Genomic DNA, 20,284 nt, shown 5'->3' on the forward strand with positions numbered 1-20,284 from the left:
GTTTCAAACTGTAAGCTCAGAGGCCGGCAAGGCAGGCGGGGAATGTTGGAGTCCTCCATCACTGAAGCAAGCAAGCCTCATTTTAACTTCAAGCTGCCTGGCTGCTGGCCGCCATCTTGGCTGGCAGTTAATTTGCATATCGCCCTGATTTGCCAATGGGAAGGGTAGTGGATGTACAGCTAATTACCATGTTTCTCTTTTATTAGATAGGGCTAGAAGCCCGTTGCAGGAGGATTCCTGCAAGAATAGGGCTTCCTTGAGCCGATCGTGCCGCCAAGCCCCACCGCCCAGGGCTGCACATGGGGGTCCCTGCTGGGGGCAGGGCTTAGGCGGCACACGGGGGCCCTGCCTGCATTATGCAAATTAGCCGCCATCTTTGTTGGCAGTTAATTTGCATATCACGCTGATCAGCCAATGGGAGGTGTAGCGAAGGTACGGTCCATTACCGTGTTTGTCTATTATTAGATAGGATATAGATAAATAGATAGATGATAGATATATAGATAGATAGGTAGATAGGTAGATGGTCTGTCGCTAGGGAGAGGAAGCTGGGCGTTGCTATGTGACGTCATTACCCGGCGCCCACAGACACCATTTCCAGGCTGGGCTGGGCTGTGGGCCGCATTTTGCGCCATGGCAGTATCGGCTGCAATTTGGTGGGCTGCCGCTCCGGGGTGGTAGCGGAGCGTGTGTCCCACTTGGGGGAAGCCGAGTGTTGCTTTGCTGGCACCAGGTCCGCTCTGCCGTTTCCGTGTAAATAGCCACTGCGCGTCATGGCATCTCCTGCGTTGAGCATCTACCCCCTGGTGGTCAGTGCGCATCATAGCGACTGGTCGACAGGAGGAGGGACATTTAGCATATTAGCCTTTTGTATAGATATAGGTAATATTCTATAACGGTATTTGTTTATCTCTTCACCTGTTGATGGACATTTAGGGTGCTTCCTCCACCTTTTGGCTGGTGTCAGTAGGGTGCTACGAACACGTTTTTGCTTAAACACCTATTCTCAGTTGTTCTGGGTAGAGAACTGATTGCTGGGTACAGTGGTAATTTTGTTAGTGCCGTGTTTTGAATTAGTGCATCAAGCCAGACGTCAGCACTACAGACTGTTGGGTGGGGATGGTGGAGAAGGTGCAGGAAGGAGTGGTGGGATGTGGACGATGATGCCCAAAGCTCAGTGTTCCTTATGTGGAGGAGTCCAGATGGTGATTGGGCCCAGGGCAACTCTCATGGTTGCAGGCTCTGGCTCTGGCTTGAGGTGGTGGCAGCTGTGGCTGTGTGAAGGGGTGGCCAAGCCACTTGGAGCTTTGCTTCCTCCTTTGTCTGACTCGAAGATTAGCTGAGCTGCCAAGAAGGAGCTAAGTTGGGGCTTTAATATTGTTTGGAGGGGGGCCAAGGGGCTTGGGACTTGAAGAGCAGACAGTGTAGGGGGTTTCGGGGGCACTGCAGGAGGGTGAGGGGCAGGGGCAGCTGCTAGAGGGCGGCCACAGTGTCTGACATTGGGCCTCCGAAGGAGAAAGGAAAAGGCCTTATCTGGCCTGTTCACCACTCTGTTACCGGTTTTCAAATTTTATTTCTGAAGATGTAGAATGTGGAGCCTCTAGAAACAGTGTGGAGCTCACATACGTGCAGGCTGGAAGGAGGAAAGGCACACCTGAGACCAGCCCACCCAGCCCCTGCCGACCCCACTCTCTGTAGTGGCCTTTGAGGCACAGCCTCTGGGAGTCTTCACTGTTTGAAAAACCATGATTTACTCTAACCCTTGCATTAATATTTTTTAATAGAATGAAATATTTGGTGCATACAAAAGAGCATTAAGTAGCATGTCTGTACAATATATATACAGTATTCCTGCAGAACACCCAAGGTATTTGGTGTTTCAGCCTTAGTGTCTGGGACCCAGGGGAGGACCCACAAGCAGGTGTCACCTGCATGGTGTTCAGCCCCCTCCAGCCCTCCTCGCCATGGCAGAGGTTTGCCCTTGACAGGAAGATGTCCCTGCTTGGCTGTGTGGAGGAATATGTTCATTTCTAGATGGACTAACACAGCTGCAGGGGCAAGTCTGGTGTGAGATGTGGCCTTTTAAGGTAGTGCTGTTGAGGAGAAAGGACTGAGTCGAGACAGGAGACGAGTTGAAGGCTCATTTGTGTTTGGTCTGACAGAGAGCCAGAGAAGTGTAATCAGATGGGGCAACACTGCTAATAAAACAGCGAGAGCAGGGGTGTTGTGGGGGGAGGACAGGCCAATTATGATCTGAGGAGTGTTGCTGGGGGAGTGGGGCAGTCGGCTAGGTTAGTGGGTCTCAAACTTTTTGTTCTCAGGACTCCATTATGCTCTTGATTATTGAGGCCCTCAAAAGGTTTTTGTTTATGTGGGTTACATCCATGGTATTTACTGTATTAGAAATTAAAACTGAGAAATTAAAAAATATTTCTTAATTCCTTTAAAAATAAACCTGCTAGCCCTGGATGGTGTGCTCAGTGGTTACAGCATCGGCCCATGCACTAAAGGGTCACAGGTTTGGTTCCCCTGGATCAAGGATACGCACGTACCTGGGTTGCAGGTCGGGATGGGTATGTGGGTGTGGAAGGCAGCCAGTGGATGTATCTCTCTCACATCGATGTTTCTTTCACTCCTCTGTCTCTCTCCCCCTGCTCCTCCTCTTTCCACTCTCTCTGAAAAAAAGCAATGGGAAAAATATCCTCAGGTAAGGATTAACAAAAAAAATAAATTAATTAAATCTGTTTCATGTTCACATACATAACAGTTGTATTCTGAAACTTTTCCAAAACAAATTTTTGAAATTTTTGCTGAGAAGAGTCATATTATTTTACCTTTTTTGAAAATCTCTAATATCTGTCATAATGAAAGATAGCTGGATTCTCAGATAATCCGAATTCAATCTGTTGCATTACCAAGTCCTGTAGTCTCTGGAAACCCTACTATACATAAGTGAAAGAATGAGAGTGAAAAAGGCAAATGATGACTTAGTGTTTTTGTAAAAATAGATTTGGCTCTAGGACTCCCAACAGGGCCTCTGGGACTTGGGCCATTTGCATGAAGGCCCCAAATGCCTTGATAGGAACAGCAGTGAGCACTCCTGTCATTATGGAGAGGATGCAGGTGCAGATCTGGGCTGACCCGAGGCAGCCCTGGCAGTACGGTGTCAGGGTAACAAGGGCCACCGTAGGTGTAGGTAGGTGTAGGTGTAGGAGCGTTCTCTGCAGCCTGTGCTTCAGGGGCTGGCTCACCCTCACTTCCTGTGCTAAGGGCTGTCTGAGGAATAATGAAGTGCTAGGAAGGTGGTAGGGGCTCCATGTGAAAACAGAGGGGTAGTTCTTATTCTTCTGACTCTTAGAGGAGTCAGACTTGGGAAAGGAAGTTGCTTTGCTTGTATGCTTCACTCCTGCTCTGTAGCTTTCTGCAGGGAGGAGTCAGAGATGATTAGGATGTTTTAGGATGGAGACTGGAGTGCTACATGGCCTGCTGGGCTGCCCATGTGGGGCACAAGAGGCAGCTGAGGATTAACAGGCGAGGTCAGGCCGTTCTCCTCCTAGTGCTGCCATTGATTTACTTTGTGGCCAAATGGCACGGTGACCCTGGTGTTTTTGTCTGTTCACTGAGTGGTGCCTGATAATTTCCAAGTCCCGGCCCATCCCAATTCCTGACTGGGAGTTTGGTGTTTGGGTGAGAGGCATGAAGGTGGAGTACCCCTCACCCTGGAGAATATAGGATTGGGACGAGGGTGGAGGTCAGGATGGAGTGGGAAATTGGGATTCCTTAGTCTGGGAGTGATGGCTGAGTCCTGCTCCCTCTAACATGTAGATCGGGCAGGGATTCAAGGGGATCTTGGAGAGGTCTCAAGTGACACATTGGGATTTTTCATTTTTTGGGGGGAAGGAGGGAGCTTGGATCAATCCTCAGCATCTGCTTCAGGAAAATTGCCTCTTCTCTTTGGAATGAAAATGCTCCTCAAGTCCTGGTCCTTGGATTTGATGACTGGATAGGAATTTTTGTGTGTCTAATGTCAACTTTTGTTAAAGAAAACATGTATCCTATCCCTGCTTCCTTCCCTGCTCCCACCTCTCCAGCCCTTCCATGTCTTTGCTAGTGGGGAAGTCTTTGTGGAAAGGCCTGAGTAGGTTTCCTCTGACAGGTTTTCAGCTTGAGCCCGGTCTGTATAGCCTGAGCTGCCCCCAGGCTGCCTATAAAGACTCTCTCAGAGCCTTCTCCCATCCCACACCCCCCTTCAACCCTTTTCCTTATTTGCCTTTTGAGGAGCTAATTGTCCAAACTTCAGATTGATAGTGGTGTTTACTTCTTTGGTCTCTTATAGGAGGTTTACAGTCACCAAACATGTACAAGGGTGTTAATGGCCACCGAAAGGTATAAACAGCCCCCATGTCCAGCAAGTGGAGAATGGATAAACAAAACGGTGGCACATCTGTACAATGGGATATTATTTGACCATAAAAAGGAATGAAATATTGACACATCTACAACATGGTGAACCTTGAAAACATTATGCTGAGTGAAGTAGACCAGTTGCAGAAGATCACATAGTATCTGATCCCATTTATAGGAACTGTCCGCAAGAGTCAACTCTAGAGACAGAAAGTAGAGTAGTAGTTGCAAGGGGCTGGGTTGGGTGGGGAACAGAGGGCTTGAGAAGTGACAAAACGTTCTAAAATTGATTGTTGTGGTGAATGCACCACAAACTATTGAATTGTACACTTCAAATGGGTGTGTTGTATGTGAATTATAGCTCCAAAAATTATATCCTCAAACAGTTATTACCTCCTACAAACTTTGGTTTATGCTTATAATCCACATTTTGCCAAACTGTTACATCCATACCTCATTTTATTGCACTTTGCTTTATTGTGCTTCCCAGATACTGCATGTTTGTTTGTTTTCATTTACAAATTAAAGGTTTGTGGCAAGTGTGCATCAAGCAAGTCTATCAGTGCCATTTTTCAGTAGCATTTGCTAATTTCATGTCTGTCATATTTTGGTAATTCATGCAATATTTCAAACCATTATTATATTGATCTGTGATCAGTGATGTTACTATTGTAATTGCTTTGGGGTACCACGAGCCATGCCCATATAAGGTGGTAAATTTAATTAATATTGTGTGTGTTCTGACTGCTCTACCGACCCACTGTTCGCCCATTCTCTTCCTCTCCAGGCCCCCCCCTTGGCCTAGGAGTGATGGTTCAGTCTGCTTCCTCTAAACTTGTGGATAGAAAGGGGGTTCAAGGGAATATTAGAGAGGTCTCAAGTGACACATTGGGATTTTTAATTTTATTTTTTTAGTAAGCAACACACAATGATATTGAAATTAGGTCAATTAATACCCTACAATGCACTCTATGTGTTCAAATGAAAGGAGAAGTCGCCCGACTCTCACTTTAAAGCAAAAGCTAGACATGATTAAGCTTAGTGAGGAAGGCGTTGAAAGCCAAGGTAGGCTGAAAGCTAGGCCTCTTGCACCAAACATTTAGCCAAGCTGTGAATGCAAAGGAAAAGTTCTCGAAGGGAATTAAAGGAGCTACTCCAGTGAACACATGAATGATAAGAGAGTGAAATAGCCTTACTGCTGATAGGGAGATAGTTTTACTGGTCTGGATAGAAGATCAAATCAGCCACGACATTCCCTTCAGCCAAAGCCTAATCCAGAGCAAGGCCCTCCTCTCTTCAATTCTGTGGCGGCTGAGAGTGATGAGGAGGCTGCAGAAGGAAAATTGGAAGTAGCAGAGGTTGAGTCATGAGGTTGAAGGAAAGAAGGCATCTCCATGTCATAGAAGTGCAGGGTGAAGCAGCAAGTGCAGATGCAGAAGATGCGGCAAGTTATTCAGAAGATCTAGCTCAGATGATTAATAAGCAACTTAGTCCATTGCAGACAAAGGAGCCCTTTTTGAGAAAGGATGCCATCTACAACTTTCATAACCAGAGAGAAGTCAGTGCCTGGCTTCAGAGGACGGGCTGACTCTCTTGTTAGGGGCTAATGCAGCTGGTGACTTGAAGTCCAAGCCAGTGCTCCCTTTCCATTCCAAAATCCTGGGGCTCTGAAGAACGATGCTACTCTACTCTGCCTGTAAATGGAACAACACAGCACATCTGTTTACAACATGGTTTACTCATCTTTTAAGTGCACTGCTGAGACCCAGTCTCAGAAAGAAAGACTCCTTTCAAAAGAGTACTGCTCACTGACAATGCACCCGTCACCCAAGAGCCCTGCTGAGATGTACAATGAGATTACTAGTAGTGTTGCTGCCATGACTGCTCACACAACACTCAGCCCATGGGTCAAGGAGTAATTTCCACTTCCAAGCCTTTTTAATTAAGAATTACATTTTGTAACGCTATGGGTGCCATAGACAGTGATTCCTCTGATGGATCTGGGCAAAGTGAATTGAAAACCTTTGGAAAGGATCCACCATTCTAGATGCCATAAGAACATTTCATGATGCATGGGAAGAGGTGAAAATAGCAACATTAGCAGGAGTTAGAAGAAGGTGATTCAGCCACCTTACCTTTCGGCAGCCATCACCCTGATTAGGCAGCAGCCACCAACTTGAGGCAACACCCTTTACCAGCAAAAAAGATTATGACTCACCAAAGCTCAGATGATGGTTAGCATTATTTAGCAATAAAGTACTTTTAAATTAAGGTATGTGCCATATTTTCTTCTTGCACACTTAATAGATCACAGTATAGTGTAAACATAACTTTTATATGTGCTGGGAAACCAGAATATTCGTGGGACTCACTCTACTGCAGTGGTCTAGAACCAAACCCGCAGTATCTGCGAGAGAGCTTGTGTTTGACATCCTTATGTCCCATCCTGGCCTTTCCTGTTTGACATTTGGTACCCACGTGGAGCTCACGGCACAGGCACTACCACCATTCTACTCTCTGGCATGGTTATCTTCGGTCCCCAGGAACATGCTATAGGGCATGGTTTTGGAGTCACCCTTTCACACACACTTACCTGTGTATTTGTGTACACATGCACACAGCTTGGAATTCAGGCGTGGTCAGATGTGTGGCAGCACTGTGGAACATGTTCTGTGCCAAAACCAACAGGCCATCAGATAACATTACTTAGAGCTCTGGTCATTTTTTCGCTAAATATTTATTGTCTTTGCCTCCACCCTTGCTTTGGCAGAGGGGATGGGACTGTCGGCAGATTGATTTGAGATTTGGGGCTTCTGTGGTCGCTCTGGAGGAGAGGCCCTGAAGATACCAGGCCTCGTGGAGCTCTTGGCATGTCTTTGAACCCCAGACCCTATAACATGCTGCCAGGTGGGGTGGCACTGTGTGTGAAGCTCTGCCACTGCCTCTGGAGGGAATTTCGAACTTCTGCACAGACCAGCCAACCTTACACGGGCTCAGCTGTGTTGCTTTTCCCTGGCCCATGTCCTCATCTTTATTTCTGAATTTGGTCCTTTGCTCATTCCTCATGATGTCTCTCTCAGACCTTGCCTCTCTGTTCCACTGCATGGAGTCCCTTTCCCTTGCTCCACTTTTTTGCCTTTGTTTCACGTGGGTTCTCAGTGGCTTTGACATCTTTACATGGCCAGCCTTTGCCAGAAAAGGCTGGTAAACAGCGTTTCTTCAGAGTTCCCGGGCTGACATAATCACTAGGGTTCCTGTTTATTCCCCAAAGTGTCCCAGTTTGGATGATAAATTACAGGATGACCTCCTTAGGCTCTGCTTTCCTGGGTGGGGTGGAGGTGGGAGCCCTTACTCACACAGCTCGCACACATAGGAAAGACTCCTCCTGGAGAAGAGCCCGCAGTCTGTCAGCTCCTTAACGACCATGTGCCCAAGCCATCGGAGTGGGAGCTCTGAGGAGGGGGGTGCAGGGTTGGTTCATTCTGTAGTGATGAATTCCAACAGGGGCCACACACAGGCCGTAGTCTCAGCTGCAAGGATGTCTGGGGGAGTCTGAGTGATGTGCTAGTCAAGACTAGATTACCCAGGAGAATACCCCACTTGGGAATGTACTTCCTGCTGGGGTGGCTCCAGCCTTCTCCTTCAGGAGTGGCTCACGGACCCGGAGAGGCTGTGTCAGTGTTAAGGGCCAGATATGGGGCTGGTGGCCTTGGCTCATACCCTAGCTCTGTGGCCTTAGACAGGTCACTTAACCTTTCTGTGAGTCTTCATTTCCTCGTATGTACAAATGGATGTAGTAATGGTACTTACCTCAGAGGTTTGTTGCGAAAATGAAGAGTAAGTGATGTGATATACCTGGAGCCTCCTAAGCCCTGGGGAGCAGGACACATGTTCTAAGGGGAAACCAATGGGCATTTTAAACGGACTTCCCAGTGTACTTACTTAGGTCCTCAACGCACATGCCAGATCCTGCCTGCCAGCTGGTGAGCAGCAGCCTTTCTTACTCCGGAGGCTGGGCTTCTCGCCCTGGTCACGTGGCCCTGGGTCCTGATCATGTTGAGTCACTTGCAGAGGCTGCAGCACATTGATGAGTATGTTCGTTTTGGCCAGTTCTCTGCTGCCCTTTGGAGGCAGATGACCGGCTCTGGAAGCTTGTGCTAGTACAGGGGTCCTCAAACTACGGCCCGCGGGCCACATGCAAATACAAATACTGTATTTGTTTCCGTTTTGTTTTTTTACTTCAAAATAAGATATGTGCAGTGTGCATAGGAATTTGTTCATAGTTTTTTTAAAAACAATAGTCCAGCCCTCCAACGGTCTGAGGGACAGTGAACTGGCCCCTGTTTAAAAAGTTTGAGGACCCCTGTAGCTAGCAGATGGTGCTGGCACTGAGGAATATAGTTTGGGCTCAGAGCAGAATGGCCAGCAGGGCTTGAGAACCCCGAGGAGGAGTCTTAGAGAGGACCCGTCCAGCACGGTTTGGTTCACACAGCCTGTGGGGACAAGTTTGTATGTGGCCTTTCAGAGGATCCAGCGATGGAAAGTGTTGTTTTTGTCAATGCTGATTGGCCCTGGCCAGTTTGTTTTAAAAGAGAAGTCCCATTTTCATGGGGCTCGTGGCTCTATTGGGCACCGTTAAGGCATGTGCTGACCCTTGATGTGGGGCAGGCAGGTGGGCACAAAGCTGTGCTGGAAAACTTCCCTCCTCAGTGTACTTGGGTTTAAGCGTCTGGTTCTCCTGCCGTCCATCTGGGTGGCCACAGGACACAGTGAGGTCTTGGCAGGGGTGCAACCTGAGACTGAACTTTGGCATGTGCTCACATCTCATTTTATTGACTTAACATTTAAATGTCCCAGAAATGACAGGTGACCTTGAAATCTCCTGTGATTTACAAACTTATAAAGATGGCCGATGGCTGCTCTCCCAGCATTGTTTCTCCTTTTGGAATTGAATGTAGGAAATATTAAACAGCCTGCTTGCTACGAGTGTGGAAGTGTTTCCACAGAAACTCTTGGGAAAAAGAAAAGGGCAAGGAACTAACCTCAAAACCTTAGAAGGCATATTAGCTGCGATTTACACACACTCTGCCCCTAGTCTCAGTGACCCTTCTACCAAAGGGCTGTTTGCTCGTTTGCTCTTCCTTAATGCTTGAGTGCAGCTCCCCAGCCCCCACCTTTGGCTCAGAGAAATATTTGCCCCTGGAATTTCCCTAGAGCTAGGATACTGTTGCCTACAGGTATGGATCCTTCTTCAGGACTGTGTGGGACTTTTCCTTTTTAAGAAATTTCATGAGGATAGTTGCTGTGCTTGGAATTCAGGCTTAGTGTGGGGTTTGCATGCTCTGCCTCTACCCTCAGAGTCGGGAGCCCTGGGGTCCCTCTGGATTGGTTTCTGCAGTCCTGCCCATCACACTGTTCTGGGACGGACCCGTACTCATCGACTTCATGGTGAGGCTCACTTCCTTGAACACTGTCCTGCCCTGAGTTTGGTTTGAGCACCAGCTGTATGTATACATGGCCCCATGTAGGCACTGGGATGTATGTCTCTGATTCTGAGGCATAATTACTCATGTGTGTTTGCTTCTGATGTAGTTTAAACATATGGAAAGGATATTTGTATTTTTCTGTGTTGTAGATGATGAAACAAATTAACAGGGATAATGTCTTGCACTGGGCCATACAACGACTAATTCATAGACCAGCACTTGAACTTAGGCCTTCTGGCTTCCAGGCCAGGTCTTTAACTCCTCAGAGCTGTTAGGTCATGTCTTTGGTGGAGAGTGGAGTAGAGAGTGCTATAATAGTGTTACTTTACAAAAGTCAGTAAAAATAAACAAAAACCCCAAGACTTGTTTATGATCCTAGCAGTTAACACAATAGCCATTGTCTTGATCCCAGTCTTTCTCCATTTGTATGCATTTTATAAACAGAGCCCATGCTTTTACATTCTACTCTGGTGCTTGTTCACATGTCTGGTCTTCCCTGGACCAGAGCCTCTCAGGGTGAGGCTGTGTGCACTTCCTGTGTTTGTCTCTGAAACCCTGGGTGATTCCAGAGTCAGAGTCGCTCCTGGGAAATTCTGCGGAACACCTCCAGAAGGTGCCCGCACCCAGGAGAGAGAAGCCACGCGGCTCTGCAGGAAGCACTGGCCTGATGGAATCCTCTGGAGAGTTTCTTGAATTCCTTAGTTATTTATAATTAATGGCTGTGTAATGTTTTGGTGAATTGATAAATTAGCATTCATTTAGGCACTTCCTTGTGGGACATTGACTGGAATTTTTTGCTTCTCTCTCTGTTATTTCTTTAGACTGTTTCTGACTGCAAGGTTATGGGGCAGGAACATGGAAACGTCATTGTTTTTGCCACATTGCTGCTCTCTGGGAATGCCAGCTTTCCGCAGTGCTGATTCTCTGTCTTTGCCAGTGTGGCGCGCATGGTGGTATGGCTAGGGATTGGATTCGGAGGAGGGAGAAGTGGAGTTGGAGTCCAGCTTGTCTGCTTGCTCTTTAGCATGCTGGTTGTCCCTCGGTGCTGACCAGTATTTCCTAGGGACTGGGAGCTCCATCTTTGGAAGTCGAGGTGTGGTCCAGGCTCATCCAGATCTTGGCTGGGAAGGCCTTGCCAGCAGTTCGGTTCTCAGTTGTGTGGTAGTGACTGATAAATGTGGCCATTGAGTCATTTATGTGTTTTTTCCTTTAGTTCCTGGAGCCCTGCTTGGTACTGGGCACTTCACTAGCTGGAGGTGAGATTCCTGTCCACGGTGAGCTGAGGTGGTATAAGACAGAAGGGACATGGATGGTCTGGGGTTGGAGGAGAGGTGTGGGAGAGTGAGGAGGGAGCTGCAGCAGGATAGGATGAAGAGCCCACCACACGGAACAGGGCTTCAGATCTCAGAGGCCTGAGACATTTTTGTTCCTGTGGGAGATGTAAGCGTGACAAAGCAGTTCCTGGGTGGGGGATGGGGGGGGGGGAGGTAAGAGTGTCCTGGATTAATGGTGGCAGCAGCCACAGTAAGTCTCAGTAACAGTTGGCTTTGGGTCATTTACTGTTTTTGAAGGGGGCGTGAGATTTTGAGGATCCTCTGTAGGGGACAGTGAATCACCCCATTTCATGTAGTAGAAGGTATTTGTGGAGGTGAGCCTTAGATGGTGAGGGGCACCAGATGGTAGAGGGACTTCAGGGTGACGGGATGTTACCAGGGGGAAGAGAGTAGTGGGACCCTTTTTGCATTGATAGTTTGGGGTCTCTCCTCTTAGTACCATATTGTCTGATGTGTCTGACTGCCTGTCTCAACACCACATGCTCTCTCAGGGCAGATGAGCCCAAGGGGACAGGAAAAGTGAGGTTAACCACCTGTTAGAAATCTATCGCTGACTCCCCCTCCCTGCTCCTTGAGCCGCAGACAGGCCACATGGACTTGAGAGCCAAGCCTATCATGTTCTAGACGCCTAGGAGCTGGTTGTGGTTGGGTGGCTGGATCCAGAGCCTGTATGTTCCTGGGAAGCATGAGTGTGGCAGCTTGACAGTGCTGTGAGCAGCTCCCTGCCTGCGCCTGCCCATTTGGCCTGAATTGAGACAGTTGGGGCTTTTCTTGATGCAACCCAGGTATGCCTGAGGAAGGTGGCGAGGAGGCAAGAACCTGGCTGTGGTCAGGCAGGCAGGCCTGAGGGAGGATGTGTGTGTGCTTGCATGTGGCCTCCAGAAGCGTAGGAAAGGCTAGGGAGCGCATGCAGTGCTGCTGAGGGTCGTGCCAGGAAGCCCTGCCTGGGAAGACCCTGTGGACCTCAATGGGCTGCCGAGGCCTTTGTGGCTGGAGCCTGGCTCTCAGGCTGTGCTACGTCTCCCTTCCAGTATCATCCCTGTGTGTGGGTGAAGGGAATATCAGGAAGTAGCAAGTATGGTTTTATTTTTTTAAATGTTTTCTTTTGAGATAATTGTAGCTTCCCATGCAGTTGTCAGAAATACTACATAGGGATCCCATGTGTCCTTCCCCCGATTCCCCCCGGTCTTACACAACTATAGGACAATGTCGCAACCAGGATAGTGACACCATGCAGGGCCCTTCGTCACCCAGGAACCCTCACAGCCACCCCTCCTGCCCTCTGAGCACGACTGCCTCCTGGACCCTGGTCGCCACGAATCTGTTCTCCGTTTCTATAAATGCCACATTTCAAGAAAGTTACATGTAAATGGAATCGTACAACATGTGACCTTTGGGGATTGACTTTGTTCACTCATCCTAATTCCCGGGACTCATCCAGGTGCAGGTATCAATAGTTTGTTCCTCTTTATTGCTCACTAGGATCCCATGGTGTCATGTACCACAGTTTATTGAACTGTTTATGTGCACCCGTTGAAGGACATCTGCATTGCTTCCAGTTTTTGGCTATTAAGATAAAGTTGCTATAATTATTTGTGTGCAGTTTTTGTGTGAATGTAAGCTTTCATTCTTTCTGGAATAAATATCCAGGAGCACAGTTGTTGGGTTGTATGATAGTTGTGTGTTTAATTTTTTAAAAATTAAACCAGCCTTTTTCAGACTGGTTGTCCTGTTTTACACGCCCTCAGCGATGTGAGTGATAGATAGATAGATGACCCTTAAACAATGTGGAGTTAGGGGCATTGCCCCCCCCCCTCCCCCCCCCCGCACACACACACATTAAAAAATCCACGTGTAATTTAGATTCTCCCCAGACTTCGTCTCCAGTATCCTCAGAGGGTTGGTTCTAGGTCCTCCCCCCCCCCCCCTTACCCTCCCTACCAAAATCCGAGGATGCCTATATAAAGTGGCATAGATCAGATCAGTGCCTGCAGTTGGCCCTTCACACCCACGGACTCCCAACTGTGAATTGAAAACACAGTACAAGTATTTATGAAAACAATCTTCCTATAAGTGGACCTGTGCAGTTGAAACCCAAGCTCAGGGGTCAATTGTATTTTCTTCACATCCTTGCCAGGATTTGCTGTTCTTACTGTTTTGTTTTCTTAATTTAAACCATTCTGATAGGTGTGTAGTAATATCTCACGGGTTTTAATTTGCATGTCTCTAATGGGTAATGATGTTGAAAATATTTTCCTGTGCTTCTTGGCTATGTACAAAGCTTCATATCTAATGATGTGAAATGTCTTTTCATGTCTTTTGCCCAGTTCTAATTGGATTGTTTGTTTTTTTACTATTGAGTTTTGAAAGGTTTTATATATTATATATATGTGTGTGTGTGTGTGTGTGTGTGTGTGTGTGTGTATACTAGTCCTTTGTTAGATATTTGGTTTGCAAATTTTTATCCCCACTCTGTGGCTTATCTTTTCACTCTCCTAAGAAGATCTTTGGTAGAGCAAAAGTTTTTTAATTTTAATGAAGTCTAATTTGCTAATTTAAGTTTGTGTTCCAGTTTGAATTAATTTTTGTATAAGATTGAGGTGATCTGTTTATTTTTAGGTAGTGGATGTCCATTTGCCTCGGGACCCGTTGTTGAAAGGCTGCATCTCCGTTGTTGAATTGCTTTATCACCTTTGTTAAAAATTAAGTTGGGCATATTTGTATGGGCCTATTTCTGGTTTTCAATTCTGTCCCATTGATCTAATGTGTCTAACCTTCCACTGATACCACACAGTCTTGATTACTGTGGATAAATAATAATCTAGTAATCGGGTAGATGGATTCCTCCCACTTTATTCTTCTTTTTTAATTTTTAAAAATTATTCTAGTTTCTTTGCCTTTCCAAATGCATTTTAGAATGATCTTGTTTATATATACAAAAAGTCTTGCTGAGCTTTTGATAGTAATTGTGTTAAACCTGTATACCAATTTGGGGAGAATTAACATCTTAAGAATCTTCTGGTCTATAAATACAATATGTTTCTCCTTTTATTTATATCTTCTTTGATTTCTTTTATCAACATTGTATAGTTTTCAGCATGTAAAGCCTGTACATACTTTGTTAGATTTACACGTATTTAATTTTTAAAAAGCGATTGCAAATGGTATTTTTTAATTTTGATGTCCAAATATTCATTGCTAGTATATAGAAATATAGTCGATTTTTCTTGTTTGTTTTGTTAATCTTCACCTGAGGATATGTTTTCCATGAATTTTTAGAGAAAGTGGAAGGGAGGAAGGAAGGGAGGGGAAGAGAGAGACACATTAATTGGTTGCCTCTCGCACATGCCCTGGCCCGGGCAGCAGATCAAACCTGCAACCCAGTTACGTGCCCTGGATTGGGAATCGAACCTATGACCCTTTGGTGCACAAGCTGATGCTCTAAGTACTGAGAAACACTGGCCAGCGCTACAGTCAATTTTAAAAAATATATATTTTTATTGATTTCAGAGAGGAAGGGAGAAAGAGATAGTAACATCAATGATGAGAGAGAATTACAGATTGGCTGCCTCCTGCACATGTCTCCCACTGGGGATTGAGCCCCAACTTGGGCATGTGCCCTGGCCAGGAAACTCACTATGACCTCCTAGTTCATAGGCCGACGCACAATCACTGAGCTATGTTGGCTGTGCTACAGTCAATTTTTTATACCAGTCTTATATTCTGTAACCTTGCTGAATTTACTAGTTTGTTTTTTCTATAGATTGTTTTTTCTATAAATTCCTTGTTATTTTTTACATAGACATACATGTCATCTATAAATATCATATTTCTTCTTTCTGATCTGTATGCTTTCTATTTCCTTTCCTTACCTATTGCACTGGCTAGAATAAGTGTTCTGAGAGTGGATGTCAATGCCTAGTTCCTGATCTTAGAGGAGAAGTGTTTAATCCAGTGGTTCCTAACTTTCATAATGCCGCGACCCTTTAATACAGTTCCTCATGTTGTGGTGACCCCCAACCATAAAATTATTTTCGTTGCTACTTCATCACTGTCATTTTGCTACTGTTATGAATCATAATGTAAATATCTGATATGCAGGATGTATTTTCATTGTTACAAATTGAACATAATTAAAGCATAATGATTAATCACAAAAACAATATGTAATTATATATGTGTTTTCCGATGGTCTTAGGCAACCCCTGTGAAAGGGTTGTTCGACCCCCAAAGGGGTCGCGACCCACAGGTTGAGAACTGCTGATTTAGTCTTTCACCACTCACCATTATGTACATTGTTAGCTCTCTAGGCTTTTTGTACATGTTCATTATTAGTTGAGGAAGCTCCCTTCTATTTCTGCTTTCTTGAGGTTTTTTGTTTGTTTTCTAAATCATGAGTGTATGAATTTTCTGAATTAAATGATGTAATCACAGGATTTTTTTCTGTAGCCTATTGATATGGTGGATTACATTGATTTTTAAAAAATTAAACCAGCCTTGCATTCCTGGAATAAAACGCACTTGGTCATGGTATATAATTCTTTAAATACTAGAGGCCCGGTGCACGAATCTGTGCACAGTGGGGTTCAGCTGGCCTGCCCCAATGGGGGCTGATCGGGCCAGCCAGCAGCGGGGAGGGGACATGGAAATGGGGGGGCTGATCGGGGCCCCGATCAGGCCGGTTGGCCACCGCAGTGTGCATCATAGCGACTGGTCATTCTGGTCTTTCTGTCGTTCTGGTCACTGGGCTTTTGTGTATATAGATGTTGTTGAATTCTTTTTCATTGATTTTTGCATTGCATGTGTATTTATGAGGAATATTGATCTATAGTTCCTTTTCTTTCCTCTTTTTTTTGGTACTGTGTCTGATTTTCGTATCAGGTTAATAGTAGCTTCATAAAATGAATTGAAAGTGTTTTTTCTTCTATTTTCTAGAAAAGACTATGTAGAATTGGTGTTAATTTGTCTTTAAACATTTGGTAGAATTCTCCAATAAAACCATTTGGGTCTGGATATTTATTTTTTGGGAATTTTAAAATTACATTTTCAGCCCTGGCTGGTGTGGCTTAGTTCGTTAGAATGTCGTCCCATGCACCAGAAGGTCATGGGTTTGATTCCTGGTCAGGGCACATACCTAGGTTGCAGGTTCGATCCGCAGTTGGGGTGTGTGTGTGTGAGGCAACTGATTGATGTGTCTCTCTCCTCCTCTCTCTCCCCCTCTCCCCCTTTTTCTCTTTCCCTCCCCCGCTTCCCCTCTTTCTGTCCTCTCTCCCCCTCCCTCCCTCTCTAAAGTCAATTTTAAAAATTAAATATTCACTGCCCCTAGAATTGTTGCAGGTTAGGTGGCAGGGAGGAGAGAGACTCACCTACACTCAGCATTCTGGCCCTGGACGTCTGGATGGTTGATAGACTGACATTTGGTGAAGCAAACAAACATTACATATTCCATTTCTTCAATAGTGATAGTGTCATTCAAATTATTATATATATATATATACACACACACACATATATACATATATATATGTATGTATATATGTATATATATATATATTTTTCCTGGTGAAAAATTGGCCTCTTTCATCTAAGTTATTAAATTCATGTTTGTTGAAATATTCATAATATTCTCTTGTTATCCTTTTGATGTCTGCAGGATCTATAGTGATAGCTCCAGTTTCATTCCTAAGTTTATTTTGTGTCGTCTTCCTTTTTCTTTGTAGGTTTTGCTTGAAGTTTGTCAGTATCATTGATTTTTTTTCAAAGACTCAGCTCTGTTTTATTGATTTTTACTATTTTTCTATTTCAATTTAATTGATTTCTGCTCTTTTTTTCCTTCTTGTTTTGGGTATATTTTGTACTCCATTTTTGGGTTCTTGAGGTGGGAGCTTATTGATGGGAAAGCTTGGCTCTTTTCTAAACTAAGCATTTTAGTTAGTGCTATGACATTTCCTTGCAGGATTGCTTAGCTGTGTTCCACAAATTTTGATATGTTGTTAATTTTTAAAAAATTTTCTTTGCGATTTACTCTTTGACCCATGGATTATTTAGAAGTGTATTATTTAGTTTCCAAATATTTGGAGATTTTCCTGTTATCTTTATCTTATTGATACAGAGTTTGGTTTCATTGTGGTCATAGAACATACTCTATGATTTCTATTTTTTGAATCTATTGAGGTTTGATATATGGCCCAGAATATGATTTATTATGGTATATGTTCTGTGGGGACCTGAAAAGGGGGGAGGTATATTCTGGTATTTGGTGGACTGTTCTACTAACTGCCAACTAGATTCTGTTGGTTGATGATGGTGTTGATTACTTTTATTTCCTTGTTGATTTGCTGTGTTGTTATTCTATCAATTGTTGAGAGAGGACTGTTGAAGTCTCCAACTGTAACTGTGGGTTTTTTTTTTCTTAGTTTTGTTTTGTTTTCATTCTGCTTTGGTAAAGACTGAGATACTTTATGGTTTCCTTAGTTAGCATACAAATTCCTCCTAGGCAGCTCAACTCAAAATGTTCCCATTCAAAATGTTAATTCCTGAGGCACACACTCAGCTGACCCTTGCCACAGTGCTGTTGACATTTTCTTGTGTGTGTGTGTGTGTGTGTGTGTGTATTTCACATATGTGTGTGTGTGTGTGTGTGTGTGTGTGTGTGTATATATCTTTTCTAAGGAAATATCTTTTTTTAAAATATACTTTCGTTGACTTTAGAGAGAGGAAGGGAGAGGGATAGAGAGACAGAAAAATCAATGATGAGAGAGAATCATTATCTATGTCCTGCATGTCCTTACTGGGGATGAAGCCTTCAACCAGAGCATGTGCTCTGATCAGGAATTGAACTGTGACCTCCTGGTTCATGGGCCAGGGCCCAACCACTGAGCCACACCAGCCAGGTTTGACACTGTCTTACAGTATGCTGCTTTCCCGTAAACAGAGAATACCTTCCACCTTTCTGCAGGGTGCACCACGTGGTGCATGCACCTGTGCCCGTGCGAGTACATATTGTGAATTTCTTTAGTTCTCTGTTTAGTTCTGTTTTTTGCTTCATTACCTTGCAGCTTTGTTTCTTGGGGCATATTCATTTAGGATTGCTTTGTCTTCTTGGTAAATTGACCATTTTATCATTATATAATGTTCCTTTCTGTCTCTGGTCATTTTCTTTATTTTGAAATCTATTTTATCTGATGCTGTATAGCAACTCTGCTCTCCTTTGATCATTATTTGTCTGATGTATTTTTTCTTTTCAACCTATCTGTGAGTTTCTTATAGTTTGGTCTTTGTTTAAAATCTGCTTTGTCAGTCTGTCTTTTAACTGGTGTACTTAGACCATTTATATATAATACTAGAGGCCTGGTGCATGAAATTCGTGCGGGGGGAGGGTATGTGTCCTTCAGCCCAGCCTGCACCCTTTCCAATCTGGGACCCCTTGAGGGATGTCCGACTGCCTGTTTAGGCCTGATCCCAGAATTGAACCCAGTGGGATTGGGCCTAAACAGGCAGTCGGACATTTCTCTCACAATCTAGGACAGCTGGCTCCCAAATGCTTGCCTGCCTGCCTGATTGCCCCTAACCGCTTCTGCCTGCCACCCCCTAACTGCCCTCCCTTGCCAGTCTGGTCACCCCCTAACTGCCCTCCCTTGCCAGTCTGGTCACCCCCAACTGCCCCCCCCCCTGCAGGCCTGGTTACCCCTAACTGCCCTCCCTTGCCAGCCTGGTCGCCCCCAACTGCCCTCCCCTGCAGGCCTGGTTGCCCTCAACTGCCCTCCCCTGCCAGCCATTTTTGACCACATGGGGGCGGCCATCTTGTGTGTTGGAGTGATGATCAATTTGCATATTACCTCTTTATTATATAGGATAATCATTGCTATCTTAGGGTATAATTATTGTTTCCTGTTCTCTTTTATTTCTCTTCCTTCTTGAACTTCTTTTTTTATAATTTAATTTTTATGATAAATTTGATGACTTTTAGTGATTTTTTTCAGTATAGATTTTTTAGTGGTTGCTCTAGGCATGACATTATGTATACATAACTTATCACAGTCTATCATTGGTGGTATAATTTTATCAGTTCAACTAAAAGGAAATACTCCCATAATATGCCTTTATCCTTTCCTATGTAAGTGCCTTAACTATTTTCTCTACATAATTTAGAACATTAGACAGTGTTATTTATAATTTTTTCTTCAGTTGTCAAACATAATTTAGGAAACTGAAAAGAAGGGAAGCCTGATGACATGTATTTTTGCTTACTATGTTCTTGCTTCCTTTATGATGATCCAGGTTTTCTTTGATTATTATTTCCTTTTTGTTTAGAGAACTTTCTTTAGCCATATTTTAGAAAGGGTCTGTTAACAAATCTCTGAGTTTTCCTTCATCTGAGAATATCTAGATTCCCTTTTATTCCTGAAAGATTTTTTCACTGGATATAGGATTCTGGGTTGACTATTGTTTTCTTTTAGCATCTGCAAAATATTGTATCACTTTCTTTAGGTCACCATAGTCCTTGATGAGAAATCCATTGTCATTATATTTGTTTTTCTCTTATCTATAGCTGTTGTTTTTCTCTGGCTGCTTTCAAGATTTTTTTTTTTATGTCTTTAGTTTTCAGAATTTAATTTTGATGTGTCTTGCTGTGGATTTTTTTTTTTTCCCAATCCTTTGGAGTCACTCAAGTTCTTGAATTTATGGGTTGTTACTCTGGCCAAATTTGGGAAGTTTTCAGCCATTCTTTCTTCAAGTGCTATTTCTGTCCAATCCTCCTCCTCTCCTTCTGAGACTGTGATGACACAAATGTTAGAACTTTTGTTACAGACCCACAGGTCTCTAAGATTCTATTCTCTTATTTTTTCAATCTGTTTTCTCTCTGTTGTCTGATTGGATAGTTTCTATTATTTTGTCTCACAGTTCACTGATTCTTCCCTTGGTTCCCATTATTTTGCTGTTGAGCCTATCTGTTGATCTTTTTATTTCAGTTATTGTATTTTTCAGTTTAAAAATCTCCTTTTGGAAAAAAATGATAAATCATGGACATGGACAACAGTGTGTTTATTGTGGAGGTGG

At 44.3% G+C, this 20,284-nt stretch overlaps 1 protein-coding gene and 1 pseudogene across 15 annotated transcripts in view; both read left to right on the forward strand.

The window, feature by feature from the left end:
• Positions 1-20,284, forward strand: part of LOC118649339 (myosin phosphatase Rho interacting protein) — a 240,912-nt gene that overhangs the window by 13,638 nt on the left and 206,990 nt on the right. The gene's annotated exons all lie outside the window — the stretch shown is intronic.
• Positions 16,540-16,642, forward strand: LOC118649418 (annotated as a pseudogene).

Source organism: Myotis myotis, unplaced genomic scaffold (genome assembly GCF_014108235.1).
Source record: "Myotis myotis isolate mMyoMyo1 unplaced genomic scaffold, mMyoMyo1.p scaffold_m19_p_29, whole genome shotgun sequence".
NCBI classification, from domain to species: Eukaryota; Metazoa; Chordata; class Mammalia; order Chiroptera; family Vespertilionidae; genus Myotis; species Myotis myotis.